Genomic DNA, 14,477 nt, shown 5'->3' on the forward strand with positions numbered 1-14,477 from the left:
TTCGATTCCAGCTTCAGATGACTGTGTGGAGTTTCCTCTGGGTACTCCAGTTTCCTCTCACAGGTGAATTGGCCATGCTAAATTGCCCTTATTGTTAGGTGCATTAGTCAGAGGGAAGTGGATTTGGGTGGGTTCCTCTTCAGAGGGTTGGTGTGGACTGGTTGGGCCAAAGGGCCTGTTTCCACACTGTAAATAATTAAACAGGTCAAAAAATATTGCAGAGCAAGTAAAATTCTAGAACTTAGAATATAGATTAATAATGAACACCAGAAAGACAAAAAAAACTTAGAAGGCATAAAGTAGAAGAGAGGTGCAAAATGAGAACTTCAAATTAATTGCAGGAGAGAACTTTTGGGACAGGAGAAATGTACACTTATAAAGCAAGAGAATATGACAGTATTACAAAATCATGGAACTGCCCCAGTGCAGAAGTAGGCCAATTGGCCCATCCTGCCTTTTCCTCATATCCTTGCACATCATTTCTGTCCAAATGATTATCCAATTCCCCACTCGAATAGCTCAACTGAACCTACATCCACATTTCCGGATAATGCATTCCATATCCTTAATGTGTGAAAGTGTTTTTATCTCATACCATATGTACTCGAGTAATAGTCACATTTTTTGACTACTTTTTAAGGTTAAACTTATGGGGTCGACTATTACATGAATACTACTTTTGAGGGTTTGAAGTTCGTGCCTGTCAAAATGCATACTGCAGTATTAGCAGAAGCGCAATTGGTCTCTTGAACGAAGGGGGAAAAAATGATGGTCGTTCGGAAAACCCGGGGTGGAATACAACAGCCAGCGGACTGGAAGAGCGGGAGTAGAGCGGAACAACAGGCAGACTGGAACTGGAGCGGAACGTGACGGCCAGCACAATGACTCAAAAACGTTTATTGGGATTATTTGACCAAAAATAACTTTTACTTGATATCAACTATTACTTGAGTATATGCACTATTACCCTTGCTTTTTTGCACATCATTTTAAATTTATGCCCTCGCACTTTTTTTTAGCAAATGGGAGCAGCTTCACCCCGACAACTCTATCCATGTACTCACAATTTCGAAAATTTCTATCAAATCTCCTCTCAGCTGCTTTTCATAGAGTCATAGAGATGTACAGCACAGAAACAGACCCTTCGGTCCAACTTGTCCATGCCGACCAGCTATCCCAACCTAATCTAGTCCCACCTGCCAGCATCCTGCCCCTATCCCTCCAAACCCTTCCTATTCATATACCCATCCAGATGCCTTTTATATGTTGCAATTGTACCAGCCTCTACCACATCCTCTGGCAGCTCATTTCATACACGTACCACCCTCTGCGTGAAAAGGTTGCCCCTTAAGTATCTTTTGTATCTTGCCTCTCTCACCCTAAACCTATGCCCTCTAGTTCGGGACTCCCCCACCACAAGGAAAAGACCATGTCTATTTATTCTATCCGTGCCCCTCATGATTTTACAAACCTCTATAGGGTCACCCCTCAGCCTCTGATGCTCCAATGGAAACAGCCCCAGCCTGTTCAGCCTCTCCCTATAGCTCAAATCCTCCAACCTTGGCAACATCTTGTAAATCTTTACTGAACCCTTTCAAATTTCACAACGTCTTTCCAGTAGGAAGGAGACCAGAATTGCATGCAATATTCCAACAGTGGCCTAACCAATGTCCTGTACAGCCACAACATGACCTCGCAACTTCTGTACTCAATACTCTAACCAATAAAGGAAAGCATACCAAACGTCTCCTTCACTATCCAAATACCTGCGACTCTACTTTCAAGAAGGTATGAATCTGCACTCCAAGGTCTCTTTGTTCAGCAACACTCCCTAGGACCATGCCATTAAGTGTGTAAGTCCTGCTAAGTTTTGCTTCCCCAAAATGCAGCATCTCACATTTAACAAAATTAGACTCCATCTACCACTCCTCAGCCTATTGGCCCATCTGATCAAGATCCCATTGTTATCTGGGGTAACCTTTTTCTCTGTCCACTACACCTCCAATTTTGGTATCATCTGCAATCTTACTAACCTACTCTTAGGCTCACATCCAATTCACTTATATAAATGATTAGATTACTTACTTACAGTGTGGAACTAGGCCCTTCGGGCCAACAAGTCCACACCAACCCGCCGAAGTGCAACCCACCCAGACCCATTCCCCCCTTCACCTAACACTACGGGCAATTTAGCATAGCCAATTCACCTAACCTGCACATTTTTGGATTGTGGGAGGAAACCGGAGCACCCGAAGGAAACCCACACAGACATGAGAAGAACGTGCAAACTCCACACACAGTCGCCTGAGGCGGGAATTGAACCCAGGTCTCTAGTGCTGTGAGGCAGCAGTGCTAACCACTGTGCCACCGTGCCGCCCGTGAAATGACAAAAAGTAGTGGATCCACCACCAATCCTTGTGGCAATCCATTGGTCACAGGCCTCCAGTCTGAAAAACAACTAACTTCTTCAATTATTCCTCATAACTGAAGTGTCTTATTCCTGGAATCATTCTTGTAAATCACTTCTGTCCTCCCTGTAGCATCTTTCCTATAATGTGGCACCAAAAACTGGACACAATATTCCAGCTGAAGTCTAACAAGTGACTTCTATAAGTTCAACATCATTATCCTGTTGTTGTATCCCATGTCTCTATTAATAAAGTTGAGAACACTGTGTTTCATTAACTGCTCTCTCTCTCTCTCTCTCTCTCTGTCCTGCTATCTTCAATGATCTGTGCACATGTTCACCCAAGACCTTTTGCTCCTGTACCCCTCATTTTATTTTTTCTTTCAGTGTTCTTCTAACCAAAGTACATCATCTCACACTTACTTGCATTGAACCTCATCTGCTACTTACCCACCCACTCCACCAACTTTACAGGAAAGTGATTTGAATAGCAATACCCAGAGTGGGACAGGAGGGGACAGGATATACAAACATAGAAAAATAGCAGTAAATAGGGTCAGTAAAATATTAATAGGACAAAGTTGATTATTTTTAACTTGTGTGCAGTTTCCAGAACAAAATAAATGAATTAATTGCACAAAAAATAAATAAAAAGGGGAAAAAAGGACAGTTTGGGAGTAGTCTGTTGTGCTCCTTACAGTAGCTATGCAGCAGGACAGGGAATAAATCAGGAAATAATGAGAGTATGTAGCAAAGACAGTACATTAATCTTTTTTTTAGATTAGATTACTTACAGTGTGAAAACAGGCCCTTCGGCCCAACAAGTCCACACCGACCCGTCGAAGCGCAACCCACCCATACCCCTACATCTACCCCATACCTAACACTAAGGGCAGTTTAGCATGGCCAATTCACCTGACCCGCACATCTTTGGACTGTGGGAGGAAACCGGAGCACCCGGAGGAAACCCACGCAGACACAGGGAGAACGTGCAAACTCCACACTGTCAATGCCTGAGGCAGGAACTGAACCCCGGGTCTCTGGCGCTGTGAGGCAGCAGTGCTAACCACTGTGCCACCGTAACTTTAACCTTCATGTAGGTTAAGATAGTCATATTGGCAGATGAAGCCATAATGAAGAATTCATAGAGTATTTTCAGGGTTGTTTCCCAGAACAATATGTTGAGGACCTGAACACAGATCAGGTTTTTTTGGATCTAGAGAAATTAATGAGGCAGACTTAATAAGTGATGTCATAGTAAATGATTTCCTAGGAAACAGTGACCATAACACGGTAGAGTTTAATATTCAATTTGAGAGGAAGGAACTTGGTTCAGAAATAATTATTCAGAGCATATATAAGGGTAATTACCTTGAAATAAGGGCAGAGCTGCCTGGAGTGGACTGGAAAGGAGTTTAGCCACAAAGATGGTTGAAGAACAATAGCAAATGTTCAAAAATCTAGCTTGGGGCTTACAGCAAAGATATATTCTAGTAGTTAAGAGGGATTCTAGCTAACCATGGTTAACCAATGAAGTTATGGATAGCATCAAATTGAAGGAAACAACATACAATGTGGGAAAATGGTAAGCCAGAGGATTGGGAAAGTTTTAAAAACCAACTAAAGGAGACCAAAAAAAAGGAAGAAAATGCTCTTTGAGGATAAGCTTGCAAGTAATATCAAGACGGACAGCAAAAGCTTCTTTTAGCACATAGATAGAAAAAGCCAAAATGAACTAGCCAAAAAGCCTAGTTAAAACTTAACATTGGAAAGTAAGGCAGGGAAATAATAATGAGGAACCAGCATTTGAATATATTAGAAGCACTAAATATATTATTTTGCATGAATCTTTGCCATTGAAAACACTAACAGCAGTCCAAAATTAATTTTTAATGAAGGGGGAAAAGGAGGAGAGGTACTAAACACAATACCTATCACTAAGTAAATAGTGCTAGGGACACTAGTGGAGCTAAGGATCAATACATCCCCAGGATCTAATGGATGTATCCTAGAATATTAATAGAAAGAGTTACAAAAAGGAAAGGAGACAAAAAAAAATAACTATAGACCAATTAGTTTAGCATCCGTTATTAGGAGTTGTTAGAGTATTATAGAGAATGTAATAGCAGAGCATTTAGGAGTATGTATTATTAGCACCACATTTAGTTTGGCTTCATGAAGAGAAAATCATGCCTGATAAATTTACTATATTTCTTTAAGCATGTAGCAAGCAGGATTGATAAAGGGAAAGTAGTGGATGAAATATGTTTGGATTTTCAGAAGACCATTGGTTATTTAATTAGATAATTGACCATGGTGTTGAGGATAATATATTAACATGGATAGAGGATTATCTAATTATTAGAAGACAGAGTTAGGATAATGGAGACATTTTCAGGATGGCAATCTGTAACTAATGGAATGACAAAGAAATCAATGCTGGGGCCACAATTATTTGTAATATATATCAATGACTTGGATGAGGAAAATGAATGCATTGGAGTCAAATTTGCGGATTACAGAAAAGTAGGTGGGAAAGCACATGCTGAGTATGACGCGGGGGTACAGACAGGTTAAATGACTGGTCAAATGCTTGGTAGATGTAATATAATGTGGGAAAATGGGACTTTATGCCCTTTGGCAAGATGAATAGAGAAGCAGAATATCATTTAAGTGGAGAAAGTTTGCAAAAAGCTTCAGAACAGGGGGCTTTGAGTCCTCATCTATGAATCACTAATAGCTAACATTCAAATCCATTGGGTCTTGGGAAGACAAATCGAACGTTGGTGTGTATTTTTAAAGGTATGGAGTATAAATGTGGGGAGGCTTTGCTAAATCCATAAAAGGCACTAGTTAGACCACAGTTGGAAAATGGTGAACTGGTTTGAGTCCCTTATCTAAGGAAACATATACTGATAGTGAGGGCAGTCCAGTTCAGTCCTTACTGAAAGATACTTAGGGTTGATTTCAGCAGAGTCAACCCATTTTCACTTAGTTATGGACTCCATTATCAGCTTCTCTTTCTCCCAGGAATATTATTATCTGGCCCTTTTGACTGTCGAACTGTTGTTGTCTTTCTCCACAAGGTGGAATTTTGTGCTGGGATGACATAGCAGGAATTTTGTTGACTCTACCTATCCACTCGCTCTTCTCCTAAACCCCCATTCTCTGTCTTCAGCATATATACTACCTTTTCCTAGCCATTATCCATTCTGCAGAAGGGTTGTTAAACTTTCTATCGGAATATGTTGCCAGATATGTTGAGTTTCTCCAGCAATTCTTATATTTGTTTAAGGTTCTTCAGGGACATGACAGGGTAGATTGTTTACCCTTGTATGAGAGTTTAGGACCAAAGCACACAATCTCAGAATAAGAAGTCATACGTTTAACAAAGAGGTGAGGAAGAATTCCTTTTCTGATGGTAGAGCATTTATGGAAGTGTTTACCGTCAAGGGCTATCAAGGCTGGGTTGTTAAGTACATTCATAATTGTTTTTTTTAATGAGTAAGAAAATCAGGGTCATGGGGAAAAAGTAGAAAAGTAAAGTGGATGATTAGATCAGCCATGATATCATGCAATGGTAGAATAGACTTGATGGGCTGAGTGGCTTACTTTTGTTCCTGCAACTTGTGGTAATATGAAGCTCTTAAATCGCTGACCCTGCATGAAATGAATGCCACAGTAACTTATTTGAAATCTGAGGAAATCCTAGGTTCAAATAGATGCAGATTTGTTTCTGTGATATTGATGTTTGATTTCCAATACAAACCAAATGAATGTCGACCTGGCCCAATTTTCAGACAATCCTTAAGCAACAATGAATGATTCCCTAATGAACCAGAAAATAATGGCTCACAAACAGCTGAGCTAAAACTGGCAACATCCTGCGCTCTGGGCTACAGCCCAACCTCAATCAGGTATTCGAAATAATAATAAAATAGAGTTGATATCGCAAGATGGTGTCAAAAGGCTCCCAACGTGGAACTTTATGCTGGAAGTACATAGCAGGAATTTTGGCACAAGGGTAAAGGAGGTCTACACAAATTTCCATCCATAACAAAATGTAGCACGTTGGAAATTAAAAATTCTCCTGATGACAAGGGAGAAGGTAGCAGAGACTTTGAAGAGGTCGTCTATTAAGCAAGCTTAGTGTTGGTCAGACCACATGGTGTATTGATTAGAGTTTTGTCTCCTCACCTATGGAAAAGTAAGTTCAGCTCACTGTACCCTCATGGCACATCATACAATTTCATGTGCATAAATTTACAACATAGAAACAAACATTTGGACCAACAGGTCTGTGCTGCTTCACATGAGCATGCTTCTAGTTGCTTCATACATAATGATCTTTCATTCTTCTGTCTCTGATGTACAAATCTAGTTTCTCCTTAATGCATAGTTATGGTTCACCTCAGTCATTTCATGTGATACTGAGCATTTGATAAAAGCTGAAAGATTTGTAATCTTGTAAAGTAGTGGGAGTTTATCTGGAGCCGATTATTAAACAGAAACTGAACCAAAAAGCAAATGTGCTGTTTATTATTGGTAATTTTAAAGAGGAAAGTGCCTTTTGAGTAAATTCAGAGACTGGTGTAGTCAATTTATGTGACTGAAAGTGTTTATATGGTCTTCATAAAATAAGCTGAATTGCTTCATTCTTTTTGTGTAGCATAACATATTAATCCGTCAGCCAGAATAGGACATTTGTAATTTAGTCATTGGAAAGGGGCTTTGCCATTATCAAACCAGGTAGTTAAGATTGACATCAGGACACTTTTACTGATTATAGATTCTTTCTCTGATTAAATATACTTCAAAATAAAAAAAGTGAACTGTTGAACAATTTATGTAGATGAAGAAACTTACTACTTTTAGGAAGAGGTGCAAAATATAAAGCAAGTTAAATGATACTAGATGACAAAAGTCAAAATGGTGATGCTGAGAAAAATAAACTATTGCTCCGATCCCATAGGATCAGTGTCAAATTAGACATTTAAGGCAGGTAAGGAGGCTGTTTGGCCAATCATTCCAGTCATGACTGAGTGAAACCCCTAATTACATTTTCTGACTGTTGGTCATAGGTTATTTTATTTCAAATGCAAATTCAAAATTATTTCAACTATGTTGAGAGTCTCTGTCTATGTTACATTTTCAGGCATTTGAAAATCGTGTGATAGAATAAAAGGGTAGGGAGATTTAGCTCCACAGTTAGAAAACTGTGTAGAGTTCTATTCACTCCCAGTAAAGGGATTTGAAAGGGGCTTATTGACTTGGAAATCAAATTCTTCCTCCTCTCAGTCCTGAATAGCTTACACTTTGTTCTTAGACTGCAATGTACTTTTAAGGAGTATTAATGATTGTGATATAGGAAGCATACCAGACAATTTGAGCACAACAAGCTCTTTCAAACAGCAATGAAGTGATAACAAGATTATATGCTTTATTAATTTGGAGGTGCCAGTGTTGGACTGGGGTGTACAAAGTTAAAAATCTCACAGCACCAGGTGATAGACCAACAGGTTTATTTGGAAGTACTAGCTTTTGGGGTGTTGCTCCTTCAGGTGGTTGTGGAGTATGAGATCTTAGGACACAGAATTTATAGCAAAAGTTTACAGTGTGATCTGATTGATAATGCTGGCTGGGTCATGTGATCTAACTCTTCAACACTTTGTTAGAAAGGTCTTTCACATCATTCTGAGAGGGCAGATGGGGCATTTCAATTAATAGCTGATCCGAAAAAGATGACTTCTGACAGTGCACCTCTCCGTCCTTCCTGTCCTGCAGGATCAAGCAAGAGCTTTACGCTCAAAGCTGTGGAGTGGGACTTGAACCCTCCAGCTCAGATGCATGACAGCTACAATGCTGTTACAGCCATTGTTATGGACCCTGTTTGCCTTGCAAGTTGTTTGCAGTGTTTATTCCAGTCTCACCTTGAGAGTATTCCTTCAGTCAAGCCACTTTTCTAAACAGCTTGGGTGTATGGGTTTCAGTTTGTGGTGCCATGGCACTATAAACACAAGCTGGTCCTGACACCAGAGGGAGCTTTGATCTTGCTAGATGAGATGAAAGGAGAACATGCTATATTGTTGTACACAATTCAAAAGATTGACCATGAAAGTGTCACCAATTGATATTTAAGCAGAACAGTTATTTACAAAAAAAATGCAAACCAAAACAAAATGGCAAAAGCTGACAAAATTTTCTTCAATTATATCACCATTTTTACAGTATGTGTTATGAGTTAGAATAGCTTTAAATTCTTCAGCACAGAAATGAAAATTCATTGTGTCAAGATTCATTTAAAGACTCATAAATTGTCTGAGTACTAGAAAAGCTGAGCTATTTCAGCTGCAGGCACAAAGAAGCCATGATGTTATTAATAAAAGTCAGAATTGATGCCATTTTAATGTAGTTGTGAATCACATTAGGATATATATTATATGCATTACGTAATAAAGAAAAGTCTTGATTCAAAGCTAGCCTGTATATTCAATGCAGCAGGATAAATGATTGATGCATAAGATCAGAGAGACCAGACTTTAACAGTTGCTTCTTCACCAACAAAATTATTTGCATTCATTAACACAGCTAAGCATAAAAACATAAGAAATCAGACCAGGAGGACAGATAACCTTTCTAGCCTGTGCCATTATTTTGTGAGATCACAGCCATCCTCACCTCAATTTCACTTTCCAGCCCTATTTCCCAGATCTCCTGATTCCTTTAGTTTCCAAACATCTATCAATTTCATTATTGGATGTAATCGTTGAATAAGCAGCCATTGTTGAGACAGAGAAGACTTCTAAGAATATGCTACCATTCAATGACAATACCTTTCATTTTTCTAAACTATGGCAGCAATTTAATGATGGAAGAATAGTGAATATTTATAAAAATATATTAATGGGTTAGTATAAAATTTGCACCATTTGGGGTCTTTTTTCTAAACAGAAGGTATTAGCAGAGGGACATCATAGCACATCTTTAAATAAGACAGTTGAAAATGTTTCCTGTGGTATTTTAACTTAAAGCACCATTGAGTGCACATGTTGAACAAATACAATGCTCTTCAAAGTTCCATGTTTTGTTACAGATCATTCTTAAGTAAATGAAAGCCGGCCATTTAGCATGGGATCTCATTGACCTGGGACGGACCTTTACAAGACCATCCAACTGAGCTCAGTAGTTATCAATGATTTCTCACACTTCTCTACGTAGTGTTATTCCTATAGGGAATACTTGAGCAATGGGCTTAAGGGAACAGTTCAAATTTAGCACAACTCCATTTAACAGCCACATGTCACACCTGTCCTCAGTACTAAACAGAAGGACTGGTGTAGGAGATCCAATGGGACAGAGAATATTTTTGTATTTTGATAAAGATTTAAATTTAATTTCTTCCTGCTGATATTTTACTTGACTTTACTGGGAGCCAAAACATGTCTCTTCATAATTATATGTTTCATCTTTAAAATTGTTTTTCAGTTATCATTGAAGAAAAGTATTTAATTATCAGTGAAAAAAAGAGTTATTTGCAGAAAGTGTCAAGTCATACCTCAGTTGGCAGTTCTTTCATCTCTAAACACAGTGCCCATGGGTTCAAACCCCACTGTAGAAACTAGAGAATGAAAATCAAGCCTGACACTTTAATGTTAATACTGTGGGGGTGCAGCATTGTTGAACGTGCATCTTTCAGATGAGACATTACAGTGCTTTTTGTGGCCCACCTATTGGGGTATTTGATGAATGGCGGGAAGCACCCAAAATAAAGTGGGTTCTCAGCCTGCCATCTTTCTGTCCATCAGGTATGTGTACTCCATATTATTCATTTGGTGGGGAAGGTGTAACATGTCAGGCAGCCCACCTGTACTTAGTCCTATATTAGGCCTATAATAAGTTGCAGTTAATCAACTGCTTAAGAGCCTCATTTTGCTTCTGCAGGAGAAGAGGCAAACATTATGAATAGCTTTCATTGCATGTTTTATTGGCAGACAGGAAGGGGGAGTGAATTCCTCTTTGTGGGTGTCTCCGTGCCCTTTGTGGACCAACCAACCCCCTTCCCTTAGCATCATGAACACCCCTCCCAACCCCATTCTGACTTGCTAGGACCTTACATCCATGTCTCCCTTTTCCTGAGGGATGGCTTTCAATACCATAATGAGACTGACTGGCAGCTTTCTAGAATGGGAAATCCTGTCCCCGAGGGATGGAAATCCCATTTGGAATCAATTCAGACTGCCCTAGCATCTCGTCACTGTGGGAGTGAGCATCTACTGGCAGTGATAGTGTCTCTGCCTCAGGCTATGAGATCCAGGTTCAAGTCCCCCTTGCTCCAGAGTTGTGTCATAACATGTACAAACAGGTTGGTTTATATAACATAAAACGATCGCTGCAGGACAGCCAGGCTTCATGACAGCAAGGTGCGAACTGACTTTTTATCTGGGAGTGTAATCTGTCCCATTCCCTCCTCCATAAAATCCATAAAATAAAATTGAGACCATCTGCCCTCTCAAATGAATGGCACTATTCCAAAGCAGAGGAGGAGGAGGAGAGTTCTCCTGGCTTCCTGGCCAACCTGTATTCCCGCAGCCAGCTAAAAACAAATGATCTGATCATATATTTCATTACTTATTGGAGGAGCTTATTGGGTATAATTTAGCTGCTCATTTCTTGTACAATAACAGTAACTACACTTCAGAAATAATTTACTAGCCATAGGGCACTTGGGGGTACCCTGAGAGAGTAACAGATATTACATGAGTCCACATCTTCCTTTCAAGCCCAACTGGTGATTCACAACAACTAAGATCACGTATTAATGTACAATTTTGACCTTCCAAAAGTTTTCGTTGGTACTGATCTCATGACGGGTTGGCAGGAATTTCATCTATGGAAAATATAAACAGCTTCAAGAGCTTCATATTTCTAAGCACACAGCAAAGTTTGATCCCTATTCAGAATCTGTCACTATAACTCAACTTTAAAATTTGAAAGCAATTTAGTTGGTAATTATGTGAAGTTATAGTATTGCTTCTAGACCATTAGTGTTTATTTTGTCTGAGGTGTAGTTCTGTTTAACCGTCAATGCCTGTCTTGTTAACTTCAGTTGAACATTTTAGACTAATTGGTATAAAGTTAGCCTATATTTCATTCTCTACTGTTTTGATTACAAATTATTAGGATGCTGTGAAATATTTTTAAAAATTACATTACGCAGTTTTTAAGCGAGACAAACGATAAGTAAATGTTATATAGTGCACAAAATCCACGATTCGGACATTACCAGGCCTTATGCTGATTTTTCGCACCTTTTATCATTTTCTGCAGTTTCCCATTTGCAGAAATGTTTCAAGTTAATGAACAACAAGCAAGTTTCCCTCCGTGCTTATGAAATGATAGAGTATCAATTGGTTGACAATAATAGTAGTTGTACATCTTGAAATTCAGTGTTTCTTTATTAAATCTCATGAATATGTGCGTTTGCTTGCTGACAGTAATTAGAGAAAATATAATCCCTCTCCATGCAACTGACATTATTCTGATTTTCCATTACATCACTCATTTCTAAAAACAGACAATGCTGGAAAATCTCAGCAGGTCTGGCAGCATCTGTGGAGAGAGAAACAACATTAGCATTTTGAGTCCAACACAACTTGTCTAGAATTCCTAATCCCAATTGCTCCTTCATGATTTATTTATTTTTGTACTCTTATTCGGCTGCTTTGTCTCACATGTACTCCTTCTACTGTCTGGGCTTGTTTCTGACACTCTTTCTCCAATTTTGTAAGTCTTTCCTTATGTAAGTATCATTCCTTACTTGAATCACACACATTTTTTGTTTCTAGTTCTCATTCTGTATTTCTTCATGTTTATGTTTGTTACCTTTTATGTCTTTCAAATGGCCTTTGGCTGCAAGTGAGTAGCATTCCTGTCTCTGAGCCAGTAGATTTGGTGTCAGGTCCTACCGCTGAACTTGATAACCAAGGAAGGTGAGTATCAAACTGCAAATCCTTCCCGTATGTGCCACTGGCAGGCGATAAGTGTGGGAGAAATTTCTGGTCATCTATTATCATTATCCATAGCTCAAGCTAGGGCTTACATGTAAAAGTGCATGTTGCCACAGCAACTCAGATTCTCTGAGTGATCTCTAACACGCCACCACCACATCACTTGTCTGGTTTCTCTCCCTTTTTCTTTATTCTACATGTTTCATACTCTCCTTTTCATCTCAACTCCCACAGTAATGTGGAGCCAGAGTTTAGGCTCCAAACCTCTAACAGCTATAGCAATGATCTTATCCCTGTCTGAATGTGGACTGCTTGATGTGTCGCCTGCTGGAGTTGTGTGGAGATGATGGGAACCAGGTCCTGTGTCGAGAAAGACACAAAATCTGGAACTGGGAAATGGATTGAACAGGATTTGAGCTAAGAATATAACTAATGCCTATTCTTAATTAGTATTTATGCTATTGTTGTGGGGAACTGCCTTTATTATCTTATATATCTTATATTTTTATTATTACAAAGTTTCTTGGTGACATTTAATGACTCACTTGCAGACAGAATCAAGAGCTGTACTGTTTAAAAAATCTCCCTTCAATACACTTTAAATGTGCTAAACTTTGTCCTTCAGTCAGCATCAACTCAATTTCTAAAATCACAATATGGGTCAACTGGCTTAGGGACAGAGGGCGGGGATTGATCATCCCTTGCAGCAGCCCACAGAAAATTTTAACTAATTACACTGTTAGTATTAAAGGAAAGCATATGGGATTGGAATCCATCACGCACTAGCCTCACAGGTCTAGGCCAAAACAATTATTTGACTTTTGTTTGCGTAGAATCGAGATAACTGCTCAGCAAAAGAAAAGAAACTTAAATGAATCTGAAGTAAAAGTGGAGAGGGTTTAATAATGATTTGATGACGCTCTGTTGCATATCTTTAATTACATCTGTTGTTTTAAGTGCAAGTAAAGCAAATTGGCTTCCCAAATGCAGTTGCCTTATGTGGCTAGACAAGAAATATTTGTTGAATATTATGAAGACAATGGAATTAGCTCAAAATGCTTAAGGTAAAAGTGTATAATTAGCAACAGCTCTTGCACAGATTTTTAATTCATCCTGGCCCATTGAACTGTGTATGTTTTCATTGTATCCCTTTATGTCAGTGGTGCCCACATCCTCTAAAATAATTTATAAAGCTCATACATTCAAGACCGGTTCGAAGTACTATCCAAAACAAATCAAAATATTGAGAAATAACATATAAATGACCTATGAAAAATCACTAAGAACATCAAAAATGCCCAATTAAGAGAATTATTAATGAAATTGCTCAGCTGAATATCAATGAATTCATTCAAATTGCCTTAAAAGAATTTAAATGTATTTTTGTAATAACTGAATTTTCTAACGTACAAAAGACCTTATTTTTATGTTTTAAAAGACCTTAAAATATAATGTTTCAGAATGACATATTTAGACTATGTTTTAAAATGGTCTTTTATGTTGATGTTTATACACCCCCAGAATTTTTATATGACAACTTCAAATCCTCAAAATCATGGCCTTCCATCTCTTTGGGGTTAGAGCTGGACAGTGCAGGCCAACTGTTTTTACCACCCTAATGCTGATAGGGTACAGGGGCCAATGTTAATACTGCACTGGAAATGCCGATACAAAATTTACATTGGGTCTTGTGTAAAGTCAGACCAGAGCTGTTGATGTTCACAATGTGGTCCCAACCATTTACCAGGAAGGCAGATGCACATTTTGAGTCACTGTGTTGTCTGGAGTGACCATAATGTAAATCTTTGATGATGTTGGTTTTGTGGAAGCTATTGAGAGGGTAAGGGGAAGTCTAGAGATGTCTGACAGTAGGCACTGGGACTCTGCCAGAAATGGGTGGAGTTTTAAAACATATCTTTTTAAATTAATTCTTTGCATGTAAGCGTCACTGGCAAGACCAGTTTTTATTATTCCTCTTTAATTTCCATCAAGGTGGTGGTGGTGAGCTGCTGCCCTGAACCATTTCACTCCACCTGGTGAAGGAGCGCCTACAGCGCTGTTAG

At 38.9% G+C, this 14,477-nt stretch overlaps 1 protein-coding gene across 5 annotated transcripts in view; it reads left to right on the top strand.

Moving 5' to 3' along the window:
• Window positions 1-14,477, top strand: part of nfatc1 (nuclear factor of activated T cells 1) — a 281,481-nt gene that overhangs the window by 146,920 nt on the left and 120,084 nt on the right. The gene's annotated exons all lie outside the window — the stretch shown is intronic.

The sequence above is a fragment of the Hemiscyllium ocellatum genome, chromosome 4 (assembly GCF_020745735.1).
Source record: "Hemiscyllium ocellatum isolate sHemOce1 chromosome 4, sHemOce1.pat.X.cur, whole genome shotgun sequence".
NCBI classification, from domain to species: domain Eukaryota; kingdom Metazoa; phylum Chordata; class Chondrichthyes; order Orectolobiformes; family Hemiscylliidae; genus Hemiscyllium; species Hemiscyllium ocellatum.